This window comes from Gossypium arboreum, chromosome 6 (assembly GCF_025698485.1).
Source record: "Gossypium arboreum isolate Shixiya-1 chromosome 6, ASM2569848v2, whole genome shotgun sequence".
NCBI classification, from domain to species: domain Eukaryota; kingdom Viridiplantae; phylum Streptophyta; class Magnoliopsida; order Malvales; family Malvaceae; genus Gossypium; species Gossypium arboreum.
In genome coordinates, this window is record NC_069075.1 from 123876057 (window position 1) to 123884557 (window position 8501).

General features: G+C 31.7%; 1 long non-coding RNA gene and 1 other non-coding gene across 2 annotated transcripts; both read left to right on the forward strand.

The window, feature by feature from the left end:
• Positions 1 to 2346: 2346 nt before the first annotated feature.
• Positions 2347 to 2453, forward strand: LOC128294863 (small nucleolar RNA R71). The gene has a single exon (XR_008285170.1). It is a non-coding gene; the product is annotated as a small nucleolar RNA R71 (small nucleolar RNA).
• Positions 2454 to 7223: 4770 nt separating this feature from the next.
• On the forward strand, positions 7224 to 8204 carry LOC128293827 (uncharacterized). The gene is made up of 2 exons (XR_008283959.1): positions 7224 to 7445; positions 7980 to 8204. It is a non-coding gene; the product is annotated as an uncharacterized LOC128293827 (long non-coding RNA).
• Positions 8205 to 8501: the final 297 nt, after the last annotated feature.

Here is an 8501-nt window from a genome sequence, read left to right on the forward strand (position 1 = left end):
GGAGTGAGCTAAAATGGAAAGAGTAGGACAAAATGGGCAGTCTTGGAATTCCTGTCTCTTCCGCCACTGGTGCGTCTTAATGTTGTTTCCAATCAAAGCAGAATTAGATACAAGGAAGATTGTTCGACATCCTATGGCAAGGTGTGCTGCAGGAACTAAAGGGCAGAAGGTAATGTACTCACCAGTCATTTCAAGGTGAACAAGAAGAGTACTGATGGACATTTCCACCATTACAACATTTCTCTTTCATATGAAGATGGTCGATGGTAAAGTGTTGGAAGAAAAGTGATTGACAGAATGCATAGACCGACAAATGTGAGTTGGAAGGAAAGTGATTGTGCCCATGATGGTAAAAGGCTTATCTATTATACGACCAAACAACAAGCATGAGTTTACTATGTTGCACTTATCAGAGACAATGGAAATGCAAGCCTTGATGGTCTGTCAAAATGGACGCAAAAGAATGAGATTAAAGAAGTCCATATCATTTAAAAGACCTTTAAAGTAGAGATTAACTATGCTGAGAAGATACCCATATAAGCATTTCAAAATGCTTTGCGTGGACAAGAATCTAAAAGCTCTCAAGAAACACTAAAGGTGCTGGATATCATTTTAAGGCAGCATGTTAAGCAGGAATACCTACTTGTTTGCCAATTTTTCTTTCAAGATAATCAGAATAACTTCACAGATGTTGGAAGAGGTGTCCATAGATGAAGGGATTATGAAGCCATAGCTCAAATTCGGGATGGTAGTAAATCATTTATGGACCATGAAGGTACAAGCTGATACACTGAGCACGAAATACAAGCTGTAGTCAGATCATTGTCAAGAGTTAGCTTTGTTGAGTTAAAACTTTGGGCCATAGGACGAAGGCGTATTTGTAATCCATTCATATGTAAAGACATTCTTTTTCTAAATAAAGTTTTCTAAATGAAATTGAGTTGAGATCGATACCTTTTCGCATTCATGCATTTGCATTACATCACATCACATCATATGCATTTAAGTCCATAAAAAGACCCTAATTTTTATATTATAATTTATTTTCAAATGCATATTTTATATATATGTACATTGATATATTGTATTATATGCATCATTTCATTTATTAATCCATTCATGTGTACATTAAATTCTTGGATTGTATATTTTATATTTTATGTAGATTTTATTTATCCATTTTCTATGCATGTCATCTATTTTTACTCATACATATTTTACACATTAATATTTACCATGTTTTTTATATTTATTATATAATGTTTTATTTATGATATATTGTATATAATTAGTGCATTTATTATGTTTTCTTTTGGGTATATTCCTATTTGCTTAGCATGATTATTTTTATTATTCTATTTTACCTCTATAGTGATTGCATTTGTATAAAGTGCTATAATATTTTGTAATATACGTTATTTGAATATCTATGTTTTTGTCTGTAATTGTCGCTCTAAAAGGTCATTTAAAACAATATTTAAAAGTTTTATAAAAATAAAAGCAATGCTTGATGTTTGGAAACTTGAGAAAGGTAGTGCCCTAACTTACTGGGTTCCCACTTTTCTCGTTGAGTTCAAATAATCAAACACCTTTCTAAAATTTTTAAAGGATTTCAAAATACGAGCAACTGTCTTGAAATTTCAAAGCGTTGTGTCCAAACCATGGATATGACGTTTTGACGCCTCAAGATAGGGATTTCCAAAATGTTTAACTTAGTGCGGAATGTCTTAACATAGTGCGTCCTAACTTATTGAATGTAATATTTTGATTCATTTGATACAAGTGAACCCTAATTTTCAAAATCAAAATATTGTAAAGAGGATTACATCTTAAATTTTGTTAAATTTCGACATTAAGGACATTTTGATAATCAATTAGGTACCAATTTTTGGGCGTTTGAGGTGCTAACCCTTCCTCGTATGTAATCGGCTCCCGAACCCATTTTTTGATTTCGTAGACCAAAACCGAATTTTAAAACAAAATGTTTTAAAGGTGATCCAATCACACATAAAAAGATTGGTGGCGACTCCCATTTTCGTTTTTCTTAAAGTCGATTCCCATTTTCCAAAACTCGATTTAAAAATGGTCTCGACAATATTAGCCAAAGAAAATACCTGAGCTATTAACGAAGTGATTGCATCTAGCTCCATGGTACCAGTAGCTCTCTTGCTTATCCCAACTCTTATAGTAGGATATTGATAATCATTGTTGGCAATCTTCTCTAGAATTTCATATACTTCGTTATAAGATTTATCCAACAAAGTACCATTGGCAGAAGCATCAACTACCATCCTCAAATGCGCATTCAGCCCATTATAAAATATCTTCATCTGAGTCTAGTGTTGAAATCCATGCATCAGACATTTTTGAATTAAGTCTTTAAATTGTTCCCAAGCTTCATATAGTGTTTCATCCTCCGATTGCCGAAAAGATGTGATGTCATTTCTAAGCTTGGCATTCATATTTAGGGGATTATATCGTAGAAAAAATCATTCCATGATGCCACTATTTCTGACAAAAAAGTATTCAACCACACTCGTGCATGATTTCTTAAATAATATAGAAACAGTTCAAGCTGCAAAGCGTCTTCAGGAACACATCTAGAAAAAGTCTTAACTACAGCCTTAGATCTTCGGTGGGTAATCCACTAAACTGTCCTACTGTTTGTAACATCTGAAACATTACCAATTTTAGCTCAAATTGCTGAGCCTATATTTGTGGTCTGACTATCCCTGGCTTAAGTTCACCTAAAATTGGCACAACAGCTCTCGGATTGGTCTGTCTTAGTCATCTATCACTCTACGAACATGAGGATTAGCGTCTAACCATTCAAATTATCATTCAAACTAGGTATCACCCTACAAATAGAAGGATTAATATCTTGACCATTTGGATTATCATTGAGACCATAATCATTCCCGTTCCTAGCTATTTTTTGCAGTTCTTTTGCCTTCTTAGTAAAGTTCTTTCAATCTCTGGGTCAAAAGGATACTCTTTGTTAGCAGGAATGCCTCTTCTCATGCACTGATGGCAAACCTATAGAAATGAAATTAAAATAAGTTTAATAAAACTAGTGGAATTAAGTAAAATAACAAAACCAAATTTCACCAAATTGTCGATCCCCAGCAATGGTGCCAAAAACTTGTCACGTGTGAAACGGTATGCGAATTGTGCAAGTATAAACGTCGAATCAAGTAATAAAGTGATAAGTGAGATCGTCTCCATAGGGATCAAATTAGGTATAAAACTGGTCAAGTTATTATAACGAATTATGATTAATGTTATGACAAAACCAAGTTAAGTACGCAGTGGTAAATTAAAGTAGTAAGGATGTGTGCAAAATGTATATTGACTAATATTGAAAAATGCTAAGGCAAAGTAAGGGTAAAAATGCAACGACAATTACAAGAATAATTACATAAATAATTTGTAAATGAATAAATAATGACTAAGAATGTTTTGGCAAAGATACTATGATAAAGGATTAAGGGTCTACGATGTTGATTTTGAAGGTCGAGATTACTAAGAATATGCCCTTACTTTCAGTAACACCTCTGCAAAATCGTATTCAATCTACTGCTTAGAAGATACCTAAAGTGACCTACTTCTTTCAAGAGTTAGATCTCAAGTCACTTGGCCTGTGTTTATAGGCCTTAGCATGGTACCCTGCATCATTTTTTCTTCATTCTATACACACGTTGCTCTATGTCTAGAGTTCGTTGCAAGTATTCGATCAAATACCTGCTTGTATCATTCCATTTCAGTCCAATTAATCTAACCTTTTTAGAATTAGATTTAGTTTATGGACATATTGCACACTTATCTATGTCTAGAGAATGAATGTACACAATTGGGAAATAAAAATACTTGAATGAAACAGTAGATTAAACCAAATATATGCTTCAACCATTAACAAAAAGAAAAGTTTTATCATGTAATCCCAACCCTATGAGATTTAGCTCATAGGTTAACAATTGAAATTCACATCCAAACTATCATCCAACATCGTTTTGATCAAATCAATTCATGAGATAACAAAGTAAGAAATAACGAAAAAATTTAGAAAGATGGTTGTCACCAAGTCAATCTACAATCCAACAGCACAGTGTCATGTGGTGGCTAAGAGGAATTGCCTTCGGTTTCTTCCTTTCGTCTCTACTCCAAGCTCCTAATGCAATGATAAAAATATTAATGGAATGTCCTAAAATGCAATTAAATGTACCAAGTACAAGCAATTATCTAGGTCTAAAGGCATGAAATATAACTCCTTTCAAGATTTATCAAAATTTCACTATTTTGAATGATGCTACATAATGTAGAAGTCGTATACTCAATGCACCAACTTTCGATTCATTATCTATTCGAACTCAGGCTTTACTTACATCAAAATATACTAGTTATGCATACAGAGTCTATCATTCACTCAGGATTTAGGTATGCCACACTATGAACATCATAAGTGAATAAATTCATAAATGGATTCAAGATCTATTCTTCTTGGGTCCAGTTGATGTATTGGCAGTTCGTTCAGTCACATTTATGTCTCCATCTTTTGGGAGGCATCCCTCTAATGCCCAGGACAAAGCATCTCCCCAATTAGACTTGATAGACCGATATTTTTCTTTCAATTGGTTTTCTTATTTCCAATTAAACTAATGGCATGTTTAGGTTCGTCTACTAATATAAGTTGTTTTTCCGTATTACGATCCAACCACGTAATACCGCTTAATATTAGATTAAAAATTAGATAACCACTTAACAATGTTTGCTTTTAGTTTTCTTTGCATGAAAAAAATCACATGAGAAAAATTATACAAAGTATATTAATGTAACCAATGAATTTGTTTTATTAATCAATCTGTTCAAAAAAAAATTACAAGTTTACAAACGAATATACTACACGTAAGGCACTAGATCCAATAATTTCTTCATTTCTCTTATACGTATTCATTGAGAGCTTATTATAATATCTTTTCTCATTCTTATATATTTTATTTAGAGCTTTAATTTGCAAACAAACACCTATTAGAGGTCCATTGTTAGGTTGCTCTTCCTCTTTTTATTGTAAATAGTATCCTTAAGTTTTTTGAACTATAAAACCTTACGGGGATTAGAAAGGTTGCTAGTTAAGCCTGTAAAAGCTAGAGAGTTCTAGTTTAACCATACAAACTAGGGAGAGGTTCTATATTAGCCTTGTAAAAAAGATAGGGATTGTAATGGTTACACCTTTTTCCTTAAAAGGTACCAATTCAAGTTTAGTGAATTGTGAAATCCTTGGTTGAGGTAAATCAAGAAAGTGGAGGTAGGCAATTAGGGTCAAACCACTATAAAATTGATTATGCAAGCATATCCCCCTCTCCTTATAATTTATAAAAGTTTGTAGAGATTTTCAAAATATCAATTTACCCACTCTTAGTATTTTCTAACCTAAAATATTAGATACAACAATTTAAAAGTGTTTTTAAAGTGTAAAATTGTTAAGTCTTAGCAGGAGAGTTGAATATTTATAATTGTACGAGAGTGAGGATACAACAAATGTGAGTGAGTTGAGTTTAAACCATCTCTTGTGTTGTTGAGATTATAGTGAATTACTCTCTAAACAAGACCTGTAAATGTAAGATTAGATTTTAATTGCGTAGCCAATTGATTATGTTCTTTGTTTTACATTTTTAATTTTCTGTTGTCTGTTTTAGTTGTAACTCAAATAACAATTGAATAAGAAAATCAACACGTTCAATTGGCCTCAGAGTTAAACACTAGATAAATTTGGTGAAGATAATGTTGTTTATTTGCTAAGACATGGAAGAAAGCCCGATATCCAGGCCATCTATGCTTGATGGGCCAAATTATGCCTACTAAAAGACACGTATGAGGGCATGTAGCAAGACAATAGACAAAAAAGTATAGAAAGCTATTTTTAGAGTATGGGAACCAACAATTGTACTTATTAATGGTGTTAGTGCTCCCAAACCTAAGAAAATGTAGACTACTAAATAGGACAAAATAACCAATTGCAACTCCAAGGCCTTTGATGCAATCTTCAACAGTGTAGATCCTTAAGAGTTCAGTAGAATCTCAAAGTGCATCATTATTCGAAAAGTATGAACCATTTTGGAAATTGCTCATAAAGGGACTTCTACAATGAAACAGTTAAAACTCCATACATTAGCTTCCATGTTTAAGAAGCTGAGAATGTTAAAAGATGAGATTTTATGTGATTTTTATGCTAAGTTATGTGATATCTATAACCATGTTTTTGCTCATGGTGATGATTACTCAAATGTCAGGTTTGTGCACAAAGTGCTACAATCTTTTCTAGGATGTTTCTCCATCTACGTGATAGCTATAAATAAGGCTAACAACATCAACATGATGAGGAATGGTGAGTTGATTAGATCCTTTAAATGTTTGAGATGAACTTTAAGGAAGCCAAGAGAGACAAAGTAAAGATATAAAAGAACATTTCTTTGCATGTTGGTTCTTTAGTTGCAATCGATGAAAAATACCATTGAAAATCTCCAAGAGTAGTTGGTCTTACTCAAAAAAATTTAACAAGGCATTCAAGAAGCTATCTAGGACTTGAAAGAGGTTGAAGCTTTAATAAAGGAAAAAAAGGGAAAGAAATAGCTAATGAGGAGATCCATAGTGATAAAAGGACAGGTATACAATGTCATGAACGTGAGGAGTATGGCCAGATACAAATTGAGTGTGCCAAGACGCTGAAGAAGAAGAAGAAGAAATCCTTGTGTGTGACATGGAGTGATGATGGAAAGGATAAAGATGATAAGCACCTAAGCAATTATATTGTGTTTACATCTCAAGTGGTAAGTAAAGTTGCAATTGACCCTGACAACTGTAGTGAAAGTGATGTTGAATCTATAGAAGACTTTATGGATGCTTAAAAGGCCAACTTGGATTAAGTATATAAGATCAATGGGATGAGTTGCTAGATCCTCCTTATTATTTACAAATATAATTATTTCTTAATTTGAAATAAATTAGGTTTTCTACCAACATATTGGAAGCCTAATGAGTCACACACAATAATAAAATTTGGAAATCAAAATGAGAAAATACTTAATTGAATAGTTCAATAAAGTTTAACGAGAATTTGGTTTAAACCCTAGTCTATCTAATTTCATTATTGTCACACATCTACACACGAGAAAGTCTCATTCTTTTTATCTCACTTTTTGCCACACATGAGAAAGAAAAATGAGCACAAATATTTCTTGATTTTTTATTTTTTTTGGTATTAAAATTGAGATCAAAAGGTGTGGACCTAAATGATCAAATAGCTAGTACTATCTCGGCAAAGTGGATATTGAACTTACAAGGTTTTTCAACTTCTTAGTGTGAATATAGAGGTTAGACATTTGAACAATAGTAGGGTTTCTACAATTGAATCTTGTGTTGGGACGAAAGTGAAGAAAATTATAATTGAGGTATGTGAACCCTTAATCAAAGGTATTGATTTTTTTCTACTATTTTTTGTATTCTTAGACAAGATTAAATAAACAAACTAATCATTGATGGAATCTAATGATATATGTTACTTATTTTTCTATTGAATTCACGTTGTTAGATTTAATTTCAATTTATTTCGGTAATTAATCAGATTCCAGTACAGATATCAGCCTTATTCGATTCATTTTTTATTCATCCAGAATTAGATTTATTAGTAATTGAATCACAGGAAAAATCAACACTCGATTTGGATCTATGTAAGGGTCGGAATTTCCTTTTTAAGGAAGACTATAGATTCTGGAAAATTATAGTTTTTTGTGGGATTATCGGGGACTGTTATAGGCTGTTTTTTTATTCTGATAAATTCCTAATTTATTCACGTATTACATTTGAAACCTGGTAAGTTGAGATGCGCATGAAAAACGGAAGCAAAGTGTTGCTTATTTTCGATTGCTTGGAGTCCAGCTTGTGATCACGGATGCTCTAAATTTTGTTTTTCAAGTGATTTTCAGAGTTTCCATCCTATCCCTAAACGAGTTTGGTTCACATCGGGCTTCTCAGGAACAAGTTACTAAAAATTAAACGCAAGGTAAGAGGTTTTTTTTTTTTTTTTTTATCAACTTGTTAGAATTAAAATTAAAATTATATTTAATTAAATCCTAAATTTTAGGATTTAAATTTTATTTAGTGTTTAAATTTTAATTAATTTATAAAATTTCTAGAATTTAATTTTAAAATTTGAAATCCATGAAAAAATCGTAGATACTAGTAGTAATTAAATGCTCGGAGTTAGATTGATGCACTTCAAAATTGAATTTGTTTTAATCTAAATAATTTAATTTATGGTTAAACCTAAATAAATTAGTATTTGCCTTAAATTTATTTAAGTTAAATGTAAACTGAACAAAGAATTTGTTCAAATGTTTGGATGATTTATTTAAGTTAAATCTAAATAATTTAATTTATGATTAAACCTAAAATTAAATTTGAAAAATAAGAAATTCATAAGTTAATTAAAATAAATCAAATGTTTG